The sequence below is a fragment of the Lontra canadensis genome, unplaced genomic scaffold, assembly GCF_010015895.1.
Source record: "Lontra canadensis isolate GAN:19392208 unplaced genomic scaffold, GSC_riverotter_1.0 scaffold82, whole genome shotgun sequence".
NCBI classification, from domain to species: Eukaryota; Metazoa; Chordata; class Mammalia; order Carnivora; family Mustelidae; genus Lontra; species Lontra canadensis.
The window spans coordinates 2,400,548-2,427,881 of NW_022631076.1; the positions used below are offsets into that span (position 1 = coordinate 2,400,548).

The following is a 27,334-nucleotide window of genomic DNA, read 5'->3' on the forward strand; positions in this document are numbered from 1 at the left end:
TTAAGCATCCCAGGCTTTTTTTTTTTATATATATTTATTTATTTATTTATTTAATTTTTTAAATTGACATATAATGTATCATTAGCCCCAGGGGTACAGGTCTGCGACTTGTCAGGCTTACACACTTCACAGCACCCATCACAGCACATACCCTCCCCAATGTCCATAACCCCCCCACCCTCTCCCTAGGCCCTCCGCCTGGCAACCCTCAGTTTGTTTTGTGAGATTAAGAGTCTCCTATGGTGGGGCGCCTGGGTGGCTCAGTGGGTTAAAGCCTCTGCCTTCGGCTCGGGTCGTGATTCCAGGGTCCTGAGAACGAGCCCCGCATCGGGCTCTCTGCTCAGCGGGGAGCCTGCTTCCTCGTCTCTCTCTCTGCCTGCCTCTCTGCCTGCTTGTGACCTCTGTCTGTCAAATAAATAACTAAATAAATCTTAAAAAAAAAAAAACTCTTAAAAAAGAAAAAAACAGTCTCCTATGGTTTATCTTCCTCCCGATCCCATCTTGTTTCAAATTTTTTCCTTCCCTACCCCCCAAACCCCCTACGTTGTCTCTCAAATTCCTCATATCAGGGAGATCATATGATAGTTGTCTTTCTCTGATTGACTTATTTTGCTCAGCATAATACCGTCTAGTTCCATCCACATCATGGCAAATGTAAAGATTTCATTTCTTTTGATGGCTGCACAGTATTCCATTGTGTGTGTATATGTGTATATATGTATATACACACACATACATACATACATACCACATCTTCTTTATCCATTCATCTGTTGATGGACATCTAGGTTCTTTCCATAGTTTGGCTATTGTGGACATTGCTGCTATAAATATTCGGGTGCACGTGGCCCTTCGGATCACTACATTTGTATCTTTAGGGTAAATACCCAGGAGTACAATTGCTGGGTCATTGGGTAGCTCTATTTTCAACTTTTTGAGGAACCTCCATGCTGTTTTCCAGAGTGGTTGCACCAGCTTGCATTCCCACCAACAGTGTAGGAGGGTTCCCCTTTCTCCGCATCCTCGCCAGCACCTGTCATTTCCTGACTTGTTAATTTTAGCCATTCTGACTGGTGTGAGGTGTTATCTCATCGTGGTTTTGATTTGTATTTCCCTGATGCTGAGTGATGTGGAGCTCTTTTTCATGAAGCATCCACTCTTGATTTCAGCTCAGGTTGTGATCTCAGGGTCCTGGGATTAAGCCCTGCATTGGGCTCAGCCGTGGAACCTGCTTAAGATTCTCTCTCTTCCTCTCCCTCTGCCCTTTCCCTTCCTCATGCACTTACACTCTCTCTCTACCATCCCATTTTCTCTGTTATCTTTTACAAGAAAAATCCCTGAAGAATACTGCCAGAGAGGAAGGTTCAAAATATTGGGGGGGGGATAAATTCTGAGGTTTCTACTAGAATTGGGGGTATTGGTGTGAAAAAAAAAATCACTGGAAAGAAAATGAGGCAAGTAAAAACTCTAAAATTCTATATTACCTAAATCTTTTATTTTTTATTAGAATACATGACTTTCATCATTTTGCATCCCCCAAAACTTCACTTTTTGCTACTAGTAAAAGGGATGTACTTAAGGAAAAAATTTCAAGTTCACTTCCTATTAATATAACCTTATATATATATATATATCATGTCTACCATTTCATAGGCTACCACAACACAATTATTTCCATTTCTTTTTTTGCGTATTTCTATTTGCTATCAGAAAATGCAACAAAGCACTGAACCAATTTTAATAAAACAGGTACAGCATGTTTCCTGGCTGAAAAACATACCCAACAATGACTTTCTCAAGAAGGGAATCTGGAAGAAGTTCATTTTTCCATGTTGAAAACATTCAGTATTAAATTATATCACCCAAAGATTTCTCTCAATTAAATAAGCTCACAGCACCGAAGACAATATGGTAGGATCTGGAAAGAACATCATTTCTCTATATTTGGGGAGTCATATTCAGTGCATATTGTTTTGCTTAAAGAAAATCCAATATAGGGATTCAGGACTAAGGAATATGTGTGCTATGGGGAGATGGGCCTGCTCTGATGCAAAAGGAAAGAGCATTCTGGTATTTGAGTGATAAGGCAACTCAAGGAAACCTAGAAGAATAATGCATTTCACAGCCCCTAAAACAAGTGAAAATAATCATCTGTAATATGACAAAGGCATATAGTATACCATTAGAAAACATATTAATCTCTGACTCAAGTTCTCCAGAAACTAAAATAATTATGAAGATTTAGAAAAAAAAAAAAAATACCCCACATCCTCCTAGTCAACAAGTCAACAAGAATCTGAGAGGAATTCTCATTAAGGGCAATGAAGGATTTTCAGAGAGAACTGTATTAGTTTCCTAGGGTTGCCACCACCACAAACTGAATAGCTTTAACAACAGAATGTATTGTCTCACAGTTCTTGAGGCTTCAAATCTGAAATCAGATGTAGGCAGGGTTCACTGTGAAGGGAAGGATCTACTCCAGACCCCTCTCCTTGCTTGTAGAAGGCCATCTCCATGCTCGTATGGCATTCTCCCTGTGGCACATCTGTCTCTGCACATCTGTCTCCAAATTTCCCCCCTTTTAATAAGGATATCAGTTATACTGGATTAGGACCCACCTTGATAACCATCATTTTAGCTTGATGACCTCCATTGAAACCCTACCTATGTCCAAATGAGGTTACATTCGGAGGTAATAGAAGTTAGAATTTCAACAAAGGAATTTTAGGGGAGCACAACTCAACCCACAACAGGAATATATCCTTTTAAAGAACATAACCTGGGGCGTCTGGGTGGTCAGTCAGCTAAGCATCTGCCTTTGGCTCAGGTCATGATCCTGGAACCCTGAGATGGAGCCCCATGTCGGGCTCCCTGCTCAGTAGGGAGTTTGTTTCTCCCTCTCCCTCTGCCTGCCCCCAGGCCCACGTGCATGTGTGCGTGTTCTCTCTCTCTCTCAAATAATAAAATCTTTGAAAAAAAAAAAAAAAAGAAGAACATAACCTAGAACTAATTAATTATCCAAAAAGCAATTATCCCTCAGTAAATAAAAGTAAAGAATTTCACTATGTCTTTTCCAGGAGATACTACATCTGCTAGTTAACTGCATATCTGAGGAAAAAGTAAGAAATTCTGTCTAACAAAGGTAAGGAGTTACCATCTTATGTCTTACGTTGGGGACGGGGACAGCGGGAACCAGATTCCAAAATTCACTGCTATATTTTAATGGAAATTAGACAGTAAAAACTAACCTGTCCTGACCCATATATATGTATGGATGTGTGTGTGTGTGTGTGTGTGTGTGTGTGTGTGTGTGTAGAACATACCCTTGTCAAAGGTCCTTAAATTATGCCCAATGTTATTTCTTGGCTGGTATACTAAAAGATCTAAATAGGGGTGCCTCAGGGTCCTGGGATCAAGCCCCCCATCAGGCTCTCTAATCAGCTTTCTGCTCCCCCCTCTCTCTCTGCCTGCCTCTCTGCCTACTTGATCTTTCTGTCAAATAAATAAATAAAATCTTTAAAAAAAAAAAAAAGGATCTAAATATAAAGTACCTGTTTTGGGGGGTTTGGTTTTTTTGTTTTGTTTTAGATTTTATTATTTATTTGACAGAGAGAGCGAGAGAGCCCAAGCACTGGGAGTGTCAGTGGGAGAAGAAGGCTCCCCACTGAGCAGGGACCCTGATGCGGGGCTCCATCCCAGGACCCTGAGATCATGACCTGAGCCGAAGGCAGACGCTTAACTCACTGAGCCACCCACAAGCCCCTAGAAAGTACCTGTTAAGTGCAATATTTAGAAGATAAATAATCATAAAGAATACCTGAAATGAAACATGAAACTGTAGTGGGACTCACAATCAGTAGCTGCTATGGATGTCTTACTGCTGGGATTAGGGTGGTTCCAATCAAATACAGAATAAACAGAAACAACTTCGAAGTAAATAATAATTAAAAGGGCTTAGTGGTCAACCGGAAGATGGTATTGAGAAAAACCAGGTGCATATAGTTTCAGATCATGGCTGGGCCAGTGGGGCGGGGGCGGAGACAAAGTCCTATTTATAAGACTCATGTAAAGAAGTGGATTTGTGCTCCTGGGTCTCAGATATTAAAACCTCCTGGAGGGGCACCTGGGTGGCTCAGTGGGTTAAGCCTCTGCCTTCAGCTCAGGTCATGATCCCAGGGTCCAGGGATCGAGCCCCACATTGGGCTCTCTGCTAGGCAGGGAGCTTGCTTTCCCCTCTCTCTCTCTGCCTGCCTCTCTGCCTACTTGTGATTTCTTTCTGTCAAATACACAAATAAAAAATCTTAAAAAAAAATAAATTAAATAAAACCTCCTGGATATGAGGTTATTAAATCAAAGTTGGGGGCAGACTGTGGAGAAATGGCTTTGGGGGAATGTTCAAAAGTTGGAGACAGAGAAGACGGGTCAAGGACATTTGGACACTGGCTCTCCTCCCTCTTGCCAGACATGGAGACATCCTTAATGATGCTGGGTTAGTTCAAAAAATAAGAGCACTCAGGCTTTACAACACTTCCTTACCCTACACTAGACTTTTTGTTATGTAGGAAAAATAAGCTCTATTAGTTTAAGGCCACAATTTTTAAGTTTTGTTATGCATAAATATTATGATCTTTCTCACAGATACACTACACCCGCAAATTTGTAAAAATAATATCCATGGCAAACATATGTGGTAAGAAGAAAGACAAAGAATTACATAAAGGAAAAATGTTAAGACCCCTACAAAGTAAGGGGTGGCTTTGTTGGAGGTGAGAAGAGGACAAGGAAACAAATACAACTGTCATCCTGTGGCCAAGCTCCTTCACACACCAGCAGAAGATAATTAAAATTCATCATTAGCTGATCAACATGTGAAAGACAAACTTAAGATGGTTTAGGTAGGTCACTGTAAAATGTATGTATACTTCAATTTTACACAAGTCCAATATATAAAAGCTAGTCCTGCTGAATTTATAAGAGAATTCAAGAAATTTCCACATCCAAAGAACACATCAATATCTTCTTTCAGCACTGAAGTGTGCTAGTTCTTACTTTCAAGATTCCTTTGGATATTCTAGGTCCTCTTAACTTCCACACAAATTGAAAAATCAGCTTGTAAATGTCTGCAGAAAAGCCTGATGAGTCATGATTATGCCTAGAGCTGCATCAAATTCATGTATCAATCTGGGGAGCAATGTTTCAATGAAATATTACTAGTGCAAAAGTGTATTCTAAAAGAAATCTTAGTGTGGGCACCTGGGTGGCTCAGCTAGTTAAGCATCTGCCTTCAGCTCAGGTCATGATCTCAGAGTCCTGGGATGGAGCCCCGAGTTGGGCTCCCTGCTCAGTGGGGAGTCGTCTTCCCCCACCCCCACCCCACCCCCACTCCTGCTCTCTTGCTCTCTCTCACTCAAATAAATAAAATCTTTTAAAAAATAAATAATGGAATCTTACTTCTTAAAGAGATGTACGGTCAAAGTAGCACATGCAGCTTTTTGATGAGACTCCACCACTCTTCTTTCTCAATATAAATGAATACAACCTGGTCCAACATGGTTAACCAAACAAGAAAATCAAACAGAAATCAAATAATTTTGTAGCTCTCTCCTGAAAGGTTCTGAATTCTTCCTATCACTTTTTTGAGAGAGTAACACTTTTCTTCTAGAAAATAAAAAGTTTAAAAGAGAACAAACTGACGGTTACTAGACAGAGGTGGATGGGGAGATGGGTAAAACAGCTGATGGGAATTAAGGAGTATACTTGTGATGACTACCAGGTAGTGTATGGACATGATGAATCACTATACTGTACACTTACAACTAATCTTACACTGTATGTTAACTAACTGGAATTTAAATAAAATTTTTAAAAAAATGAATTACATGGAAGAAAGAACAAAAAAAAATTTATTTTCTCCTTAAAAGTACAAACATATCGGAGTGCCTGGGTGGCTCAGTCGGTTAAGCGACTGCCTTTGGCTCAGGTCATGATCCTGGAGTCCTGGGATCAAGTCCCATATCAGGATCCCTGCTTGGCAGGGAGTCTGCTTCTCCCTCTGACCCTTCCCCTTCTCATGCTCTCTCTCTCTGTGTCTCTCATTCTCTCTCTCTCAAATAAATAAATAAATAAAATCTTTAAAAAAAAAAAAAGTACAAACATATCTACTCACCAGCGACAAGGAAGAAACACTGTGAGGTATGTGTACTATATGTGTGTGTGTGTGTGTGTGTGTGTGTGTGTGTATTTATATGTATAAAATTAATGCCATATATGCTAAAATGAACATGTACCTAATGTATGAACACTTTTAATTTTGACAAGCTTTTTTAAGGTATAGTAACATGTTCTCCATCAAAACAAATTATTCTTGGAACAGAGATACTATTACTCTTTCTTCTTTTTTTATTTCCAAAGATTTTATTTATTTATTTGGCAGACAGAGATCACAAGCAGGCAGAGAGGCAGGCAGAGAGAGAGGAGGAAGCAGGCTCTTTGCCAAGCATAGAGCCCGATGCGAGGCTCGATCCTAGGACCCCGGGATCATGACCTGAGCCGAAGGCAGAGGCTTTAACCCACTAAGCCACCCAGGTGCCCCACTATTACTCTTTCTTAAGAGCTTACAATTGCCTTTAGCATACACAATAAACACATTCTATTCATGAAAATTTGAGAGACTGTAAGATTCTAACTTGAATTTCTGAATCAAAGAAAAGACATATTACTTTTCGTACTTATTTTGACTAGATACAGTACAATGAGTATTAATTCCTTAAAACCTAGAAATCTGGTTATGGTGTAATAATTAACAGGAATTTCTTGGAACATCTACTGAAGAAACTATCATTATAAAGAGATGATCTTGGGGCACCTGGGTGGCTCAGTTAATTTAGCACCTGACTCCTGGTTTCAGCTCAGGTCCTGATCTTATGGGTCATGGGATCCAGCCCCACAACAGGCTCCCACTCAGTGGGAAGTCTGCTTGAAGATTCCCCCCCTGCCCTTCTCCTCGCTCTCGTACACACAGTGCATGCTCCCTCTCTTAATAAATAAATAAATCTTGGGGCACCTGGGTGGTTCAGTGGGTTAAAGCCTCTGCCTTCGGCTCAGGTCATGATCCCAGGGTCCTGGGATCAAGCCCCACATCAGGCTCTCTGCTCTGCAGGGAGCCTGTTTCCCTTCCTCTCTCTCTGCCTGCCTCTCTGCCTACTTGTGATCTCTGTAAATGAATAAAATCTTTAAATAAATAAATAAATAAATATATCTTTAGAAAAAATAAAATAAAGAAACATGATCTATAAGATGCTTCCTATAATTCAGTCACTGGTATTTATTTAATAACTTGGGCCATTTTAGAGACTAATTCATTTACCTTACACTAAGACAGAGAGTCTTTCCTTCCATGGTACTTGTCACTTATAACCAAACCAATGGATGTCCTGTGAATTACCTAAAATTTTACATAATCCTCAATCACTAGGCCATAGACCTTTGGGTTTTCAACATATTTTTTTTTCTCTCATGCTTTTTGGTGTAATAAAGTCTTCTACATCTATCTGACCCTATATACCATGTGAATATATAGCTTAGATAAAAGAGAGAAGAAAGAAATCAAACAAAGGAACAGGATAAGGAATCTTTAGTTCATTAAATGAGCATTGTATGTGCGAACACTCTTAATACAAGGAATTACATACAGGAAAAAAATTATAATCTCAGTCCATCAAAAATACAAATGCTTCAAAACATTTTTTTTCTTTTCTTTTTTTTTTTTTAACATATATTTGTTTCAGGGGTACTGGTCTGTGAATCATCAGTCTTACACGATTCACAGCACTCACCACAGCACATACCCTCCCCAATGTCCGTACCCCAACCACCCTATCCCTCCCCTCCACCCCAGTAACCCTCAGTTTGTTTCCTGAGATTAAGAGTCTCTTATGGTTTGTCTCTTTCCCCGGTCCCATCTTATTTCATTTTTCCCTCCCTTCCCCCCACTGCCCCCCCACCATGCCTCTCAAATTCCCCATATCAGAGAAATCATATGATAATTGTCTTTTTCTGATTTACTTATTTCACTCAGCATAATGCCCTCTAGTTCCATCCACATAGTTGCAAATGGAAAGATTTCATTTTCTCATGGCTGCATAGTATTCCATTGTATATACATACCACATCTTCTTTATCCATTCATCTGTTGATGGACATCTAAGTTCCTTCCACAGTTTGGTTATTGTGGACATCGCTGCTATAAACATTTGGGTGCATGTGTCCCTTTGGATCACTACATTTGTATCTTTCGGGTAAACACACAGTAGTGCAATTGCTGGGTCATGCGGTGAAATTTTAGAAAAGCCACCAAAGGCACTAATGAAATAACACGAAATAAAGGATAGCCTGGCTTACGATACTAGACTATCACAGTCAAATACCTCCAAGAAGAACTGACTGAGGCTTCCACCTGGTAACCGAGTCTAAGTGACTGATTAAAACAACAAATGGGCAAATTAGCCAGGACCTAACCCTATAATTGGGCTGGACACAGGAACTTAAGTTTGAATTTCTTCAAACTGAATAACAGATAAGCCAAGACACTCTAAATGGGCACCACATGGGGAGTTAAGAGGAATTTAAATACAGAGTATGCAGTTTTCCAACCATCATCATTCAACTGCTCTATTAATTAGCTAATAATCCATTCCTTGTTTACAACATTATCACCTAGTGTATGAAGGGAGTTAAACATGTTCCAAAAAAGCTTTATATTAAATGGGAATGAAACAAGTCCTGGAATAGGACTGAGATTTTTAAAAATTCCTATTTTCATGGAAAAGGCCCAAAGCAAAAGTGATTGAACAAATTATTAATATGACATAATTATGTCATATTAATGATATAACTTTAATAGAAACTCTGAAGAAAATTATCTAACTCCCCAAAATATTGTGTACAATATATTCATATTTTGCCACTAATATATCAAAGAAAAATGTTAGCTTTCAAATTATAAATAGACAGGGTCTAAGACTAGATGCCTCTAGAAGAAGAAGAATACTAGAAACGCTCAATTTTCATTCATGTTTGTAACAAAATCTTGCTTAAAATTAAATTTAGAGATTGGTTATTAAATAAAATTAACTGATCAAGCTTCACAGTCAAATATCAGGAGTCCTAGATGCTGCCACTCACCACTCACTGTGCCACCAATCATGCAGTCTTTGATCATACCAATTCTAAGGCTGAGTTTTCTCCCTAAGAGTTATTTATAAAATTAATTTTGAATCCTTTTGAAGTCAAAAAAATCAAAGAGCAAGGATCTCAATGTCTACCTCTAAGTCATCTCTGGTGGTTGCTTTAATTTCATGTATTTCTCTATTTCAATGAATCTCCTCTATTTCTCATTCTGTATAGAAATATAATTGTATTTCAGTCAACAACAATAAAAATAATCATAACCGAACGAACTTAACAATCAGAACTGTATTCAAATCCTGGCTCTTCTGTGGAATCTTGAAAAAGTTACCTCTCTGGGTCTCGGCTTCACCGTGTGTAAAAGATGGACAATAATACCCTCTTTTTTTTCCTTTCTTTTTGTTTTTTTTTAAGATTTTATTTATTTATTTCACAGAGAGAGACACAGTGAGAGAGGGAATACAAGCAGAGAGAGTGGGAGAGGAAGAAGGAGGCTTCCCTCCAAGCAGAGAGCCCGATGCGGGGCTTGACCTTTACTAACGACTGAGCCACCTAGGTGCCCCAATTATACCCTCTTTCAAAAAAGCTGTCCTACATTGGGGAGGGTATGTGCTATGGTGAGTGCTATGAAGTGTGTGTAAACCCGGCGATTCACAGACCTGTACCCCTGGGGCTAATAATACATTATATGTAAGTAAGTAAGTAAATAAGTAAATAAATAAATAAATAAATAAATAAGAAAGAAAGCTGTCCTAATGACTGAGAGAAACCATACATGTAATGCAACTAGTGAAATACCTAGCACATGGAAGATGGTCAGTAAATAATCTTTTAAAAAGACAGATTTTGCTACATCTTCACATTCTGCTTCCACATCCACTGGTTTCTTCCAGCACTGCCATTTCATATTTTATAAAGTTGGATTTTTAATAAGGTTATGATCTTTCAATGACTTTCTGCTATAACATAAAAGAACTACTGTATATGCTTTTCAGACACAATCTATTATCTGCAAATATGGCAACTCACTTCTGCATGACTTTATTAGAAGTAATGCTACAAACTCCTATGTGATACTTAAACAGCTTTCAAACTAAAATCTGTCTCCTAATAACAATAATTAGTATACATTTGAGAGCAGCACTTCCCAAGTTTTCATTTTGTGCCTACAGCATGGCATTACAGCATAGATAAAATGGACACAGTTCAACTATCCAATGGGACTTATACACATACAAGCAAACAATGACCACAGAGTGTGATATAGGAGAAATCTCAAGACCTATGAAGACACAAAAGATAGATATCCTAACCTACACTTTAATGGATCCAGGAAGGATTCTTGGAAGAAATAATGGTGAGAATGAGTAGGAATTAACCCAGGAAGAAGCTTAAGGAATCACATGTTCTAAATCCCATAGGTAAGAGAGCTCAATTCTTTCTCGACAGAGAAAATGGTAGAGTTGGCATTCAGAGCACAAAGGCCAAATGATGAGACAAGAAACAACAGGTGGATTTGCACAAAATCATAAAGGATTTGATCAGCCATCTGAAGGAATGTGGAGTTTAACCTGACAGCAATAGGAAACAGGTCAAGTGTTTTGAATCTGAATTTGCTTTTCAGAAAGATCACTCTAGCTGCAATACAACGGATAGGGATAAAACTCTGGGTTTGAAGACCAGTGGGGCTACTGCACTACTGCTGGTAAGAAATGATGTTACTGAAATTTATCTCAATCTCTCATTACTTATTTCTGCATTTTTGTGTTTAATGAACAAACGACTACTACTCTCCCCTGCTGCTCTTTATGCTCATGTTGCCTAAGATCAAGAACCACATCTGTGTATTCACCACATAATGCTTGGCATAATGTCTGCATAAATGAGGTCTTCAATAAATACATGATGCAAGGTAGTAGTGGGGAGACCAGCAATAATAAGATGAAGAGGAGAGCTGTTTTAGAGATACAATAGATAGGATCTGGTGTTCAGAGCACCAAGCTGATAAAGATGCAACATAGATTTTGATATGGGTTCTACACAAGGGCACTACGAGGACAAGAGAAAAGAAAAAGCATTTTGAAATATTAAAAGTCCTCAACATAAAGGACTATTATTATGATACAGATGCCCAGTAAAGTCATCAAGACATCGGATTCTGATACATGAGACAAATTATTCTACACCTAACCAGAATTTACTAACTATAGGTTTTGAGAAGGGAGAAGATATTACAGGGTTTCACATTAGTCTTCAGCAGGATCAGACTAAAGAGACTTAGTGACCTATAAGTAGTTCTCTAAATAGAGAAGCGACATGCTAAAACTCAGCAACATAGTATAAATTTCAGATTAACATGGAGGAAAACACTACAGACAGGGAAACAAATACGATGCTACTACAACTAGCCTGAGTGCACAGAGATAAGAAACTTAGCTAAAATTATGAGTTTTGAAAGGAAAAGAAAATACAAGACAATAAAGAAAAATAGTAAATCATGGGGTTTGATGCGATGTGTAAGGCCAGAGGCTGTAGACAAAGACATGTGACTGTTACTTTCTAAGCAGAGTGAGATGGAAAGAGGGAGGAAACATGAGGGGAGGAAGGGAAGTGATAACATAAAAGAGGCAAAAGCGGAACAGACGCATCATCTGGTATCTGAGAAATTACAACTCAGAAAATATTTGCATTAAATGGGAGCAGAGAACTCAACAGAAAGTGTTCTACAAGAGCAGCAAAAATGCAATCACCCTTTGCCTGCCTCAGTAAATCAAGTCACTGTAAGTTGATGAAACGTGGGTCTACCTCCATGGCTTTGTTTGTTTTTTACATTCAAGCTTTTTTAAAAGAAAGGCTTTTATAGTTGACAAAAAATAAAAAATAAACTGGCTTCCTAATTTAAAAATGGAAAGATTATAGCCCATATACCATCTAACAATTTTTATTTTGGTGGGTATTTAGGTCCATTGGCAATTCTCTCAAAATCATACGGCAAAAAGATCTCAGAGCCCAGAGGCATATACAGACTTCCGGATTCCTAATGCAATAAATACTCTCCACTATTTTTCTTTTAAGTAGGTTCTATGCCCAATGTGAGGCTTGAGCTCAACCCTGAGATCAAGTGTTGCATGCTCTATCTTCTTAGCCAGCCAGGAGTCCCTACTCTTCACTATTCTGTATTATCTTCATTTACTGCAAACTTCCATATACCAGAAAATGTCATTGTCCAGTCAACCTGGTTAATCAATGTGTTTTTCTAAATCACGTTACTCAAAGGTAAGTAGAACTCTAGTATTCATGGATAAAATAATGTGTCTCAGCTCAGCAGCATATGGGGGAGAGAGGGAGAAATGGGGCAGAGGAGATGTTGAAAGGGATAAAGGTGAAATGGGATCAGGAGTGTGAGGGATGGTCTACATCCAGACCCTCCTCTGGCAGTTAAGGACTTACAACACAGCTGCTGAGAGCCCTGGGTTGTCTGCCCCCACTAAGGACTGCCTTAGCCAAAGGAAGATCCTTTGCCCAAACTCTCATCCCTTCCCATAGGACAGCCCCTATCCAGTGACTAATCAGCTCAAGGACATAAAAACCAGGCCCCCTCAAATCAAGATAGCCCTAAAGGGTCATTCTACCTTCAGAATTCCCCTCACCCTCCAGGCTCAACTGAGATTCCACTGAGACTCATCACAACTCAACTTCTCTCTTTGGCAGAACCTGCTTTCTGTGCTTCCCCACCCCCTGCGCAAACCCCTCACTCTGTGTTTTGGTGGGCGTTTTGGGGGGTTTTTTGGTTGGCCTTTTTTTTTTGAGAGAGAGAAAGAGTGAGCACGAGTGTGAGCTGGGGGTAGGGTTCAGTTAGGGGAGGAGGAAATCTCAAGCAGACTCCCCTCTGAGCACTTAGCCTGAGACCATGACCTGAATCAAAATCAAGAGTTGGAAGCTTAACCAACTCAACCACCCAGGCACCCCTCCCAGGGTACTGATATCAAGAGCCCTCCCTAATAAAGGTTTATTAGTGCCGATCTCCACCTCCAAGTCTGCTCACCAGAGAACCCAGGCTGCAAAAATAAGTGCCAAAGCTCTTTTTAGCACAAGAGGGTTCATTACATTATTCTATCTGTATGAATCTAAAATTTTCTCTAATTTTTAAAGGGTATATTGAAAAAAACTTTAATGTCCATCAATCAGGGATTAAATAAATTATGACAGAACCTTACCATGGAACATTGCAATGTGAGATATGAAATAATCTCCAAAATATATAGTGGGAGAAAAAGTACAATGCAGTGTGTAAAAATATACTCCCATGGTGGGCGCCAAAAGGAGGATATATGTGAATCCATATACATCTAGACGTGCAACTAAACTAACACTAATTTTGTAGATAAATCATTGGTTTTATGGTTTTCCTCCCACCTCTGGATACTTCACTGTACTCCAAAATGTAGTTTAATAAATAAATAGATACGATGATTTTTTTTTTCTTTAAGATTTTATTTATTTATTTGACAGAGAGAGATCACAAGTAGACAGACAGGCAGGCAGAGAGAGAGAGAGGGAAGCAGGCTCCCTGCTGAGCAGAGAGCCCGATGCGGGACTCGATCCCAGGACCCTGAGATCATGACCTGAGCCGAAGGCAGCGGCTTAACCCACTGAGCCACCCAGGCGCCCAGATACGATGATTTTATTTGATTCACCAGGTTTTGTTTTAAAGATGCACATGTACACACATGGAGTTTCCAAAAAATGTTTAACAAGAATTTATCCGCAGCCTATAATCTTTCAAATGCTAGTTCTCTGCTGTGAGTGCTCTGTCCCAAACCCCATGACTCACTATTTCTGCAAACATGTTTTCACTACATGTTCTATATAAAGGTACTTAACACTTAGCCTTGTGTGTAGTTATTTGTTTAGAAATTTGATGTTCCATTACAGTCTGTGTTCCTCAAGGATAAAACCAGATCACCTACGTAAACCCACCACCTTTGTTATTTAATCATTATCAAGCAAACTGCATTCTGCGGGATTTGCAGCGGCTGACCAGCACCTAGAATAATAACTGACTTCCACTAGTGGTCGGTATGTATCTCCTGAATGAGTAAACAGAGAATAACAATAACTAGCATTTTACTAAGCTCTCACTGTGTGCCAAGCAAGAGAAGATCTTTTTTCTTCTTCTTTTTTTTTTTTTTTTTTGCTAAATCTGACTCCTTCTGGACTCTTTCAAGAATCTTACTCCCTTAATTATCCTCCTGTCAATCATTTTAATTTCTACTAAATTAGACTTCATCCTTCAAACATGTTCACATGTCACTTTTGTCCGAAACACCCTCCTTTGTCCTGGCCCCTGGTTGTAAATCCAGTTTTCTCTGACATTCTAATCACAATCAACATTTTGAAACCTGTGATCTTTGACTCCCTATTTCCATCCTTGCTACAAAAGTCCTCATGTGATTGAGTTTCGAACCTCAAACAAGATCCAAGGATCTCAAGATCTCCCACTACATGAAGAGATCACCGATTTCTCTAACAGGACACTCCGGGGCAGAACTCTCCAGTACTAAGAGAGAGAAGCAAGGCCTTGGAGAGACCCGAGAAAAGAGAATGCTTTGACATTAGTAAGGCTGCTAGTTTGACATGGCTGAACAATTGCCAATCCCCAACCCTCTCCCTTTGGTTTCCGTTTCCGTTTCAGTTTTCTCGCAATTATCCTCTATTTTTTCAGCTTTCTTCTGCCTAGATATATGAAGGCCCAGAAAGCCAAAGAAGAGGGACACCTGGGTGGCTCAGTCATTAAGCATCTGCCTTTGGCTCAGGTCACGATCCCTGGGATCGAGCTTCACATTGGGCTCCTTATTTGGCCAGAAGCCTGCTTCTCCCTCTCCCACTGCCCCTGCTTGTGTTCCCTCTCTTGCTGTGTCTCTTGCTGACAAATAAATAAATAAAATCTTCAAAAAGAAAGAAAGAAAGAAAACCAAAGAAGAATTCAAGAAACAAGGAAAGATCTTATATCTGTTTTTCATTAAATTTGGACTATTTAATTTGATTATTCTTTTAATAAAAAACTCAGGATGAAACTTACTTTTCCTCTTATGACTCTCCCCAATTTTTTATTATGAAAAATTTCATATGTACAAAAGGTTCAAAAAATAGTATAAAGATCACTCAACAAATATCATATTTCCTGTGTCAATATTTGTATATGTATGTATACACATACATATACCTATATACATACTTTATTGCTAAACCACTTGAAAATAACCTACATACATCATGACAAAACACTAAATAAAATAAAGAGCTTAAAAATAAAGAGCATTCTCCTTCATAAACACAGTATTATCACAATCACCATTATCAACACCATAATAATTCTTTAATAGCACCTAACTGTCCAGTCCACAAATTACTTCAACTGTCTAAAAACGTCTTTTGTAGCTTTTTTTAAACCGGCAAATATTCAAGCTATATGCATTGAATTTGGCTGTTATATCTAAAGAGTAGTCTTTAGTTCTAGAACACTCCCAATCTCCTTACTTTACATTAACTCTAAAAAAACAAAACAAAATCAATTGCTTACAAAATGTTACACATTTTAGATTTGTGTGATCTTTTTTTGATGTCATTTACCTTGTTTCTCTATTTCCTATTTTCCTATAAACCAGAATTTAGATCTAAAGTCATCATTAGGCTCAAGTAAAACATCTCTGGCAAGAATACATCGTAAGTGATGCTACACACTTCATACGACATCACCACAGGAGGCATGGAACATCGCATTGTCCCACACCATTTGGTTAAGATGCTGACTACCAGATATTTCCACTGTACTGTTTTTTTTTTCCTCCTTTAAAGCTATCAATAACCAGAGTGCCTGGGTGGCTCAGTGGGTTAAGCCTCTGTCTTCGGCTGAGGTCATGATCTCAGGGTTCTGGGATCGAGCCCCGCATGGGGCTCTCTGCTCAGCAGGGAGCTCGTTTCCCCCTCTCTTTCTGCCTGCTGCTCTGCCTACTTGTGATCTCTCTCTCTGTCAAATAAATAAATAAAATCTTAAAAAAAAAAAGCCATCAATAACCTATGGAATGATACTCTGATAAGACCACCCTATTCTGCAATATCCCATGTGACACTGACATCTCACAGATTTCTAAAAGCTATAAAACAGAATAATATGTGAAAAATCCAGTATGATATCAATGTTAATCTCTCGACATTACTTTTTAAACTCCCAAATGCAAAAGATGTACTTCTATTCCACGAACACAGGCATTTTCATAAGGGGGTCAACAACATCTCAGTACTTCCTATCCCTCAGGCAGGGCCCCTGAGATTTGTAAATAACAAACTCAAATTCTCTCTCATGAGAACAGGCACACATGAACAAGAGAAGCCTATACCAGCCACCTTCCTCTGGGGAACATGAGTAACAGGGACTATATAGTAAATAGCTGAACTTAGCTTCCCACAGTTACAATGAAAGAAAGAAGAGTCTATAAAGGTTTGCTCAGATTCTCATAGAATATTCCTACATCGTTTGTCAGAAGAGTGTCTTCAGGTCAAATTCACAATACAAGGCGATGCAGGAAGTGATCATTAAGATTACGAATTTTCATTGTGCTGCATTTTTGTTACCAATTTATTGAAGACTTGAGAAGAAACTGAACCAGGCCATAAAGACTGTTTACTGGAATGCAATGAGACAGCCAGGGCATAACATGTGCCGAAGGAACTACTGAGCTGCTTTACTCAGAACAAAAGGTTGTGAGGGACACAACCTTCTGAACGCTAAGCTTGTCACTAGCTTGACAAGATCATACTTTATTATCTGAGTGGCAAGAAAACAATTCCCAATGAACATGACACTTAAGGACTCCTTTTTTAAGGGAGCTCCAATATTGTTGCAAAAGGGCATGTGTAACGAGCAGACGGCAACAGAAGACGACACTTATTTCTTACTGACAAACAGCCCTGACGCACGAGAGCCAGGTTTTGAAGAACCGTAGAGCTATCTGTTCAAAAAATATATCACGATTTTTTAAATGACTCATAGATTTTGAGACACGAGTCATGTTCTAAATTTCTATAACTGCCATCAGGACGTCTGAGCTCAACTTACGCTCCATCACCAAACTGCCTCAGTTTCGAGAGTTACTGATTAAACTAAAAGCAAACTATGCCCATCAAGCCCCTCATCTTAGGTGAAACGCGCCCCACTTGGTAGAACCAACTTTGACCCACGCGCCTCTAATCTCATCTGCGTCTCCAATTACTCCTACATGTTTCCCTTCTCTTGCTTCGTCATCAAAGCTATATTAGCACTGACCTTTCTCATTCCTCACAAATTAAACTACCCAGGTAGAAACAAACATGCTCTTCCAAACTGGAAGTGGAACTCTCCCAGTATTCTGGGGATCAGGACGGTAGGCCGGGTAAGTCAAAGATCTGACAGTCATACTGACGAGGGACTAGTCCAGCTCCTCCGTTTACTAGCTGCAAACCGTAAGGGAATATGGAACCTCTTTCCAAGTCAGAACGCCCTCATTTTTAACATTACCCTTCTTCTTAGAGACTCCAGAAAAGTGTTCTGCCTGTCACAAAACTGCTCTTGACAAGTCACAATGACCTCTCCAACGCTAAATCTGATGTCAAGTCCTAATCCCAATCTCTCCTGACCTACCAGCAGCATTTGGCATAGTCCATACTTCCTCTTCCTTGAAACACTTCTTCTCTCACCCTCCAAGTCTTCACGCTTTCCTGATATATCTCTAGCTTTAGTCTCCATTTTTCCTCATTTTTGACCTTTAAATGCTGGCATACCAAGAGCTTAGTCCCTGGACTCCTTTTCTGACAACACTCCTTCCCTTTCTCCCTCCTTCAGGGATTTCACCAAGCCTCACAGCTTAAATACCAACTACATGTTGACAATGCCCAATTACAGCTTGGGGCTCTCTTCTGACTCCAAACCCACCTATCCAGCTTCCTACTCAGTATATCCCTCCAGATAGCTAATTAGCTTCTCAAACTTGACCTGTTCAAAAGTAAGTCCCTGCTCTTCTTCCCCAAACTTGCTCCTCCCCCAATCTTCACCATCTTAGTTAATAGCAACTCCATTTTTACAGCTTCATAGGCCAAAATCCTAGAATCATCTTTGATTCTTCTCTCACACACATTCCACCTCCCAATCCATCAGAAAATTCTACTGGCAATACCTTCAAAGAGTACTATATCTAGTATCCAAAGACTCCTCTACACCTTTACTACCACCACCCCATTTCAAACTGCCAGCAACTCCCATCATGGATAATACAATAGCTCTTAACTGGTATCCCCATTTCCAACCCTTGTCCCCTTCACCATCTCAACACAGCATCCAAAATGACACTCTTGGGGGAAAAAAAAAAAAATCACATCATATCACAAAGCTACTCAGAATTCCTCCTGTGGGGGCACCTGGGTGGCTCAGTGGGTTAAAGCCGCTGCCTTCGGCTCAGGTCGTGATCCCAGGGTCCTGGGATCGAGCCCCGCATCGGGCTCTCTGCTCAGCAGGGAGCCTGCTTCCTCCTCTCTCTCTGCCTGCCTCTCTGCCTACTTGTGATCTCTGTCTGTAAATAAATAAATAAATAAAATCTTTAAAAAAAAAAAAAAGAATTCCTCCTGTGACTTCCTGTGTCACCCTGAGTAAAAGCCAAACTATTCAACCGCCTATCCTACACGAGTGAGGCTGTAGTTCTCTCCTTGCTTTCTCTCTTCATCCACTCTGCTTCTTGGTTTTCTTCAATTCCTCAGGCAGGGTCTTATCTCAGAAGTGTCCCCCAGGTCTTCATGGTACACTCCCTCACTCTCTTCGGGTCTCTGCTAAAATGTCATCTTCTCAGGGAGGCCTTCCTTAACCAACATAAACTGTAAAATCCACCATCCCCACGGTATTTTATTTTATTTCTCCAAAGCACTTAGAATCCTTTAACATACCCAAAATTTTGCTTATTTGTCATCTGGCTTCCCCACTATAACATAAACTCCATGGTTTGTTTATTGTTCTATATACTGTATTTCCAGTGCCTAGAACTTCTGCCACTTAGCAGGCACCCAAATATTTGTTGAATAAATGATCCAAGTACTGAATAAAGTGTGTTTGTTTTGTTTTTTTAAAAAGTTACAAATTAAAATCCATCTTGATCTTACATACTTTGGATTTCAAAGAAGAGTTGCTTATCAATTACTTTTTCTATAACAATGTCAGCAATTAATGTAAGTCTCCCTAATCAAATCCTTAACACACTAATTGTTTTTTGCCAGCTGCAAGTTGCTCCTATATTGTAGCCTTTTTCATTCTATCTGTGACACATACGAAGCCAGACATACCACAGGACCTATGCAGTAAACCTATGGTTTACTTTAATCCCTATTACATTCACAAAGGCCTGTTAACGAGTCACAAAACTGTTTCGTAAACTAAGTAAAGTTTAAGGTATTTAATTATTTTAAGCACTGACGTTTCTCATTCCTCACAATATTTTATTAGTGTGAACTTTTCACTCCCCCTAATGGAGGTTTTTATTGTTTGTATTTGTAATGTTTAGAGAGAAGAAGAGCCCTTAAGGAAGACAGCCAAATAAATAACTTGAATGTGAGAACAGAAGGTAACTGGCACACTCATCAATCTGTTATCACTGACATATATTAACTACCAACATTCAGAGAGAAATATGTATGGACAAAACACCAGTAAAATACCTTGAGTGAGCTTGAAAGGTCTTAAGTTACAGTTGCCAAGCTGAATGGAAGACAGTGGTTTAAAAAGCCATGTATTTCCTGTAATTTTCAATTCTAACCTAGAAAATAACCCTTGGCACTTCAGAAATTTTCTCTGCCCTGAACTACTCACCAATGCCCTAACATTTTACTGTTCCATCATTTTCTGATTCCCACTAATTCAAGCAACTATGAGCGAGTGGGGGGGCGGAGGGGGGCGCTACATGTTCATTAAACATCATCAACACATTTTGGAAAAGATGCCTAATTTTATTTAAACTATTTAATATTTCATGAATATAGTATATATGTTAATAGAAAAAAATAAAAATTCCACTTGGACAAGGACTTTCCAAGTGATGCAGTCATGATACCAGGCTTCTCCTTCCAACAAAAATTTCTACCAGCAAAGTAGTTTTAAGTAATCAGATGAGCCACATGAATAGAGTTCATATTCTAAGCTGACATCATAGTCATAGTATCTATAAGTAGGAACATAAGGTATCCTTTTATTGATGACAGGATTCCACTGGGCCACAGAAAAACTCTCAGTTGGTTCTGCCTATGATCAATGGCATGCATATAGCTAAGACTAGGAACTCTGTATAAAGGGCAACAATGAAGGGGACAAAATGGGAACAGAACCTACAAACCTCACTAACCAATTACTTTAATCATCTGTCCCATAAAACAGACAAATGTCACAGATAAACCAGGAATAAAGGCACTACCTAGTTCCAGGACTAACAAACACTAAAATTATTCCCAGATTTATACTATGCATTTTGATCTCTCTCTAGTAGAACACAACAAAGATAAAATCAATGTATGGAAATCAGTAGCATTGTCTTCTACCTACAATAACCTACTTTAAAGTAGTATCTAGGCACAGTATTTTTTTTTAAGATTTTATTTATTTATTTGACAGATCACAAGTAGGCAGAGAGGCAGGCAGAGGGAGAGGGAGAAGCAGGCTCCCTGCAGAGCTGAGAGCCCCATGCGGGGATCAATCCCAGGACCCTGGGATCATGACCTGAGCAGAAGGGAAAGGCTTTAACCCACTGAGCCACCCAGGTGCCCCTAGACACAGTACTTTTTTTAAACAACAACAACAACAACAAAATTCTGCTCAGTCATAAATGGGAGACCATTCAATGTTCTTGAATCAGATGACCTAGTATTACAGAGATGTCAATTCTCCCCAAAATAAATCTGTATATTCAACGTATCCTCAATTAAAATTCTAGATGTGTTGTTTTAGAAATTCTAGCTCCAAATATTTATAGAAAAGAGTAAAAATCCACAAATAACTAAACCAACCGTGAAAATGGGCAAAGAGGGGCACCTAGGTGGATCAGATGGTTAGGTGTCTGCCTTCGGCTCAGATTATGATCCCAGGGTCCTGGGATGGAGCCCCGCATAGGACTTCCCACTCAGCAGGAGTCTGCTTTTCCCTCTCTCTCCCCACTGTTCCCAATGCTTGTGCTCTCTCGCTCTGCCAAATAAACAAAATCTTTAAAAAAGAGAAAAAAGGAAAATGGGCAAAGAATGGAGAACTTGCCCTACCAGACACTTAACATCACTAGCCATTTGGAGGGACAAATTAAGACCACAATGAGATGTATCACTACACATCTAAACAGCTAAAATAAAAATACAATGATAATACCAAATGCTAGCAAGGATGCAAAGAAACTCAATCTCTAGTACATTGCTGGTGGGAACATAAAATGGTGCAGCAACTCTGCAGAATATTTTGACAGTTTCTTCACAAACTAGACATACACTTATCATACCATCCAGGAATCACCTTCAAAGGCATTTATCCCAGAAAACATGAAACTTTGTATACACACACACACTCTGTACAAGAATGTTCACTGCACCTTTATTTGTAATGGCCAAAACTAGAAACAGCCCCAATGTCCCTGTGAATGGTTACACAAACTGCAGTACACATATACCATGGAATACTACTCAAATTATGCAACAATTTGGATGAATCTAAAAAATTATCTCACACAACAATTTGGGTGAATCTCAATCTCAAAAAATCATATGTTAATTCCATTTATACAGCACTCCTATATAGATACAATTATAGAGATGGAAAGCTTGATTGCTGAGCAGAGGTTGGGATTGAAAGGAGATGGATGTGACTAAAAAGGTGTAGCGGGAAGGAGATCTTGGTGGCAATGGAACAGTTCTCTATTTTGACTGCAGTGATGGTTACAGGTATCTACACAGGTGATAAAATGGCCTTGAGCCATTGTCAAGCATTGCACCAGTATCAATTTCTGGGTTTAGCTATTGTACTATATATAGTTGGATAAAAATGTAACCATAGGGGAAATTGGGTAATGTTATATAAAATGAAACCATTGGGGGAACCAGACCTCTCTGTACTATTTTTGCAACTTCCTGTGATCTGTAATTATTTCAAACACAGACTAAAATAAAATGGGAAGAATTATTCACATAGGGGAAAAATATTAATACAAAGCCATTATGTGAAAACCACATGGTGTCACAGCAAGAGCAAACAGATAAACCAAAGGAACACAATACAGTGTTCAGAGTATGTATGAGAACTTGATATACAATGAGTGTTGCATTTTATCCAAGGGGAAAGGAGAGAATGCCACTAGGAAAACTGGCACACTACGCAGGAAATAAACTGAACCTCTTCCTTGTGACATAAAAAGAGTCAGGATGGACTAAAGACCTGTATATTTCAAGGAAAACTATGAAGTTAGTAGAACATAAAGTAAGAGTAACTTTATGACTTGATTTGGGGAAAGACTTCTTAAAACCCCCAAAGCACAAACTATAAGGCAATTTTTTAAAAATCTGACTACACCAAAATTGACGATTTCTGTTCAATGAAGCACATCATGAAAAATGTTACAAATGATAGAATAGGAAGATGGATACTTAACATATTCAACAGACTAGTCTCTACGAAAATACAAGAGCTTCTGCAAATCAACAAGAAAAGGAATGAAACCTCAAAAAATGAGAAAGGGATGAACAATTTTACAAGAGGGAAAGCCAAAAAAATAAAATGCACATGAAGAAATGCTCGAACTCCTTAGTAACAGTGAAATGTAATTTAAAATGAGATTTTACTTTGTATCAATTCGCCCGGAAAAAACGAGGACACTGGATAACACTAAGCAACAGTGGAGCTACAAGGACAGAGAAATCCCCAAGAACTGCCTGCAGGAATACCAACCATTGCAGTTTGTTCTGAAGCACAACTTAGCAGTCCTTTGGTAAAATATATGAAATGCCCTATGATCCAGAAATCACATTCCCGGATGTAAATCTCACATCCAGAAGTCTTGGACATATGTTTATTTTGGAATTTTCCATGGCAGTAGGAAAATAAAGGTAAAACGGGTATCGACAAATTGGAGAGTAGATGGAAACCTGTAATGCATATAATCTCTGAAATACTATGCAGCAGTCACATGCAATGGACAGTTGCACAGACAGATCTTTAAAACATGGTAGGAAGAGAAAAAATTTCCAATATACAGTATTATATAACATACGTGATATGTAATATAGAACATAAAAATATACCGTATCTCTAAAAATAAAAAATGTGGGCATCCAAAACAATATGCATTTAATAACACATACAAATATAAAGATACACATCATGCATATTAAAATGATTTCTCGGGGTGCCTGGATGGCTCAGTGGGTTAAGCTTCTGCCTTCGGCTCAGGTCGTGATCCCAGGGTCCTGGGATCGAGCCCCACATCAGGCTCCTTGCTCAGCAGGGAGCCTGCTTCCCTCTCTGTCTCTGCCTGCCTCTCTGGCCACTACTGATCTCTCTCTCTCTGTCAAATAAATAAATAAAATATTTTTAAAAAATTTAAAAAATAAATAAAATAAAATAAAATGATTTCTCATGGGTTGATGAGCAAGGAAATGGTGTGGGAATTGGAAATAAAACACAGCGAATGAAAAAACAAAACAAAACAAAACCAAGAGACATACCTTGAACAGTCAATGATGATCACTGAATTGAGAAAAAGTAATTCAATCCTCTTCACCTGAGGCCCAAAACAAACTTTAAAGACTCCGACCTAACAGAGAGCACACTACTAAAGCTAATTGTTATCCCACTCTTCTCATGACAAAGGCACAAAAACTAGCTCACTACGTTTAAAGTGTTCAATGCTAAGCCTGTTACATAGATAAACCACTTACTTTGCTTCAAAACAGAACTTACCTCCAAGATAAAAATAAAAGGAAATTATAAGATATAAGACTCACTATTTAAAATATAAGTTCCCACAATGATACTCAAATAAAGCCCAGTCCTTTTGATTTACCTCTCAAGCTCTTTTCAAATTTAGCAGGTACAGGTGGCAATAAGAGAAAGTGTATATAGCCTAGTTTTAAGTAGAGCTCTGGAGTATTTTAGAAATAAAGAGAGATATTTAAGCAAATAAATTCTCTATAATAATCTCTTACTGAAATTAACAAGGCATTTACTATCTATATTGTTTTCCCAATTTGAAATAACTAAGATCTGTTATTTTCAATGAAATCAAGGTAGTTTTGGATTCTTCGTAAATAAAGGCCTTTCAATTTTTACTTTTATTATTATTATTTTTTAAAGATTTTATTTATTTATTTGACAGAGATCACAAGTAGGTGGAAAGGCAGGGGGGGGAGCAGGCTCCCTGCTGAGCAGAGAGCCTGATGTGGGGCTGGATCCCAGAACCCTGGGATCATGACCTGAGCCGAAGGTGGAGGCTTTAACCCACTAAGCCACCGAGGCGCCCCACTATTTTTACTTTTAAACTGTTCTTCCCTTCCATTGTCACAAGTAGCTTATAAAACAAGAAAATGTTACACCAAAATTTCAAAAACTCAGTTTCTCTTTCACACACTACAATTCTTGCCATCTCATCCATAAAGTCCTAAGCAATAAGCATCTAAAAGAGTCATAGCCTGCCTTTTTTGGCTTATGGCAAATGTTACCATGAAAGCAAGCTGTTCCTCTCACTGAATCCTAAAATCCGCAGCATCAACATGGCCAATGCTGTCTAAGATGCAACCGTACCTGCCATAATTTCAAGCTATAAGAACCAGCAAATTCTACCCAAGATCTGAGAAACTGACAAAGCAAGTGAATCAAAACATAAAACGCAATTTTTGAACCAAGGGCAGGGTAATGCTGACTCCAAACATACGGTTTCAGAACGCTGGGACGCAAAAGTCAGTGGGAGTAGCAGGTATCCTTAGACCAAATCCTAAGGCAAAGGGATGGAGGGCAGGTAGGTGGCACCTCAAAGATGAAACTCTTAACAGACGTTAGCACTTTAGGCAAGGGCAAACTGGAAAGGAGTACCAAGAGGTAAGGAAAGACCACGCGCACCCAAAAGCAAACACATTTCCCGAAGGCACTGTCAATAACCACCCACTCATCAACACAAACCACCTCACTCTTTGGATTGCCATTGAGGTCAGGGCGGTCCCATCTCAAAACCAAAGTCAGTGTCACCTGAAAAAAATGTTATTCACCAGGCCAAGGGACCCCAAAGACCCCTGGCTGAACCCCGCTCCGGGGAAAGGCACCAAGCTGTGGGCCTGAACCTGCAGGCTCCGCGAAGAACAGAACTGCCATCAGCAGCGCTCGAACAGCTGGCGCGCCCCCGGCCAGAATGGTCTGTGACCCTTGACCCCCGGCCCCTGACCTCCACTGCGGGCACGTCCCACGCTGGGGTTCCCCCTGGGATAGTTTGAAAGCCCCCTCACCTGTCACAGTTTCATCTCATGCCGCAATGTTGTCCGTCCCACCACCCGCGGACGCCCGATCAAAGGTGGACTAGGCGAGGACGTTATGTGAGGAAGATGTGGGGTGCTCAAATCCGGGTAGACAAACCACAACCCGAGCCCAGCAGGCGTCTCCCCGCGGAGGTTGCAAGGTGCCGCTGCCGCCGCCGCCGCTGCAGTAAATCAGCTGACACCCGACTGCCGTGACTTTCGCTGCAACTGTCGCAAAAACGAGGGGGAGGGAAATGATCATCATTTCCATACTTGCCTGGCAGAGGCTGGAGCCAGAGAAGCTGGCCCGTTACCAAGGAGACCGAACGGTGTCGACTGTGGGCAAAGAGTGCACGGTCGCCATTTTTACTATGGGAAGTGTCGTCTAGGCTCTCGTCTCGCCTCCAATGCCCATCCTGGGAGGACCAAGATGGAGGGAAGAATGAAATGGCAAGTCTGGGTGTTTCCAGGATGTTGCAAGTTTACTCTTCTGCCCTGCAACTCTGTCCAGACACTTGGAAAGTGTTAGGTCAGAAATTTGGTTACTTTTTCCCTCTGACCTCGAACTTAGATGTCGCCCACGACAAAGAGAGCCAGAGGAAGAACTCGGCTTCTGAGCTAGGAGAAGTCTGACCTTGTGCAACGTTCTTGTAGAGGAGTGGAAATGAGTGTATACTCGCTGCGTGGGCGGTAGAGCCTAGTGGAGCGTGAGATTGCATTCGGAGAGGCTCGGATTGGGATTCCGGGGCCTCCACTGCGCAATGTTATTGTCATCGGGGGCGTAATGCTGCTTCTCTTCATTCTCCTCAAGCCCCATATAAAATATAGGCATAATAACCTCATGGGTATCTAGGAGGCTAAACGAGCTCAATAAATATTACTTACTATGCTTGCCATCTGCCTCCCAAATATTTGTCGAATGAACAGTAGCCAAGGGAAAAATGATGCTATGCTGGTAGCCAATGGTCAGTTCTGTTAAAAAGATAGAAAAAAAATAAGCATTCCATATCTTTGTCCTTCATAGTCTCACTAACACATTTATGGGACAAGAATTCTATCGCAGTTCTCAAAAGTAAGCTGTGTAAACGAATCACCTGGAGAGGCTGTGAAAATAATAGTTTTTGATTCAGTAGGTCTAAAGTGGGTTTCTGAAATCCTCCCCTTCTAAGGAGCTCCCAGGTAATGTTATTTGCTGCTGGTCCTTGGACTGAGTCTTGGGTGGCAAAATCCTATCGGATGAGTCTGAAGCAGGAGATTGACTAGGCAATTAGAACAGAGCAGAAACAACTCCTTGAGACAGGATCATTTCCTTACTAATATGTCAGAAGAGACCTAAGAGTTGGTTTAGTCAAAAGGCTTTCTGTCAATGTATTATTTCTGCAAATAACAAACTTCTTCCTCCCCTTCTTTCCAGCTTAGACAGTCCTCCTCCTTGCAGCATACTGCAGACCCATCAGTTCTGGGGGGTACACCTCCTTCTCCCTAACTAGGCCATTTAGTGTCCTTTATGTCCCAGGTGTAATTTCCTATTTATTTGTAGAGACCAGCTCTGCTGCCATCATGATAAAAACTAGATCATAACATTGACCAAGGAAGTCAATAG

General features: G+C 39.8%; 1 protein-coding gene across 2 annotated transcripts in view; it reads right to left on the reverse strand.

The window, feature by feature from the left end:
- The window catches only part of WDR7 (WD repeat domain 7), a 367,645-nt gene extending 341,737 nt beyond the window's left edge, over window positions 1-25,908 (reverse strand). For both annotated transcript variants that reach the window (XM_032882427.1, XM_032882426.1), the window contains exon 1: window positions 25,723-25,908. The gene's annotated coding sequence lies outside the window, so the exon portion shown is untranslated. The remainder of the gene's footprint in view (window positions 1-25,722) is intronic.
- Window positions 25,909-27,334: the final 1,426 nt, after the last annotated feature.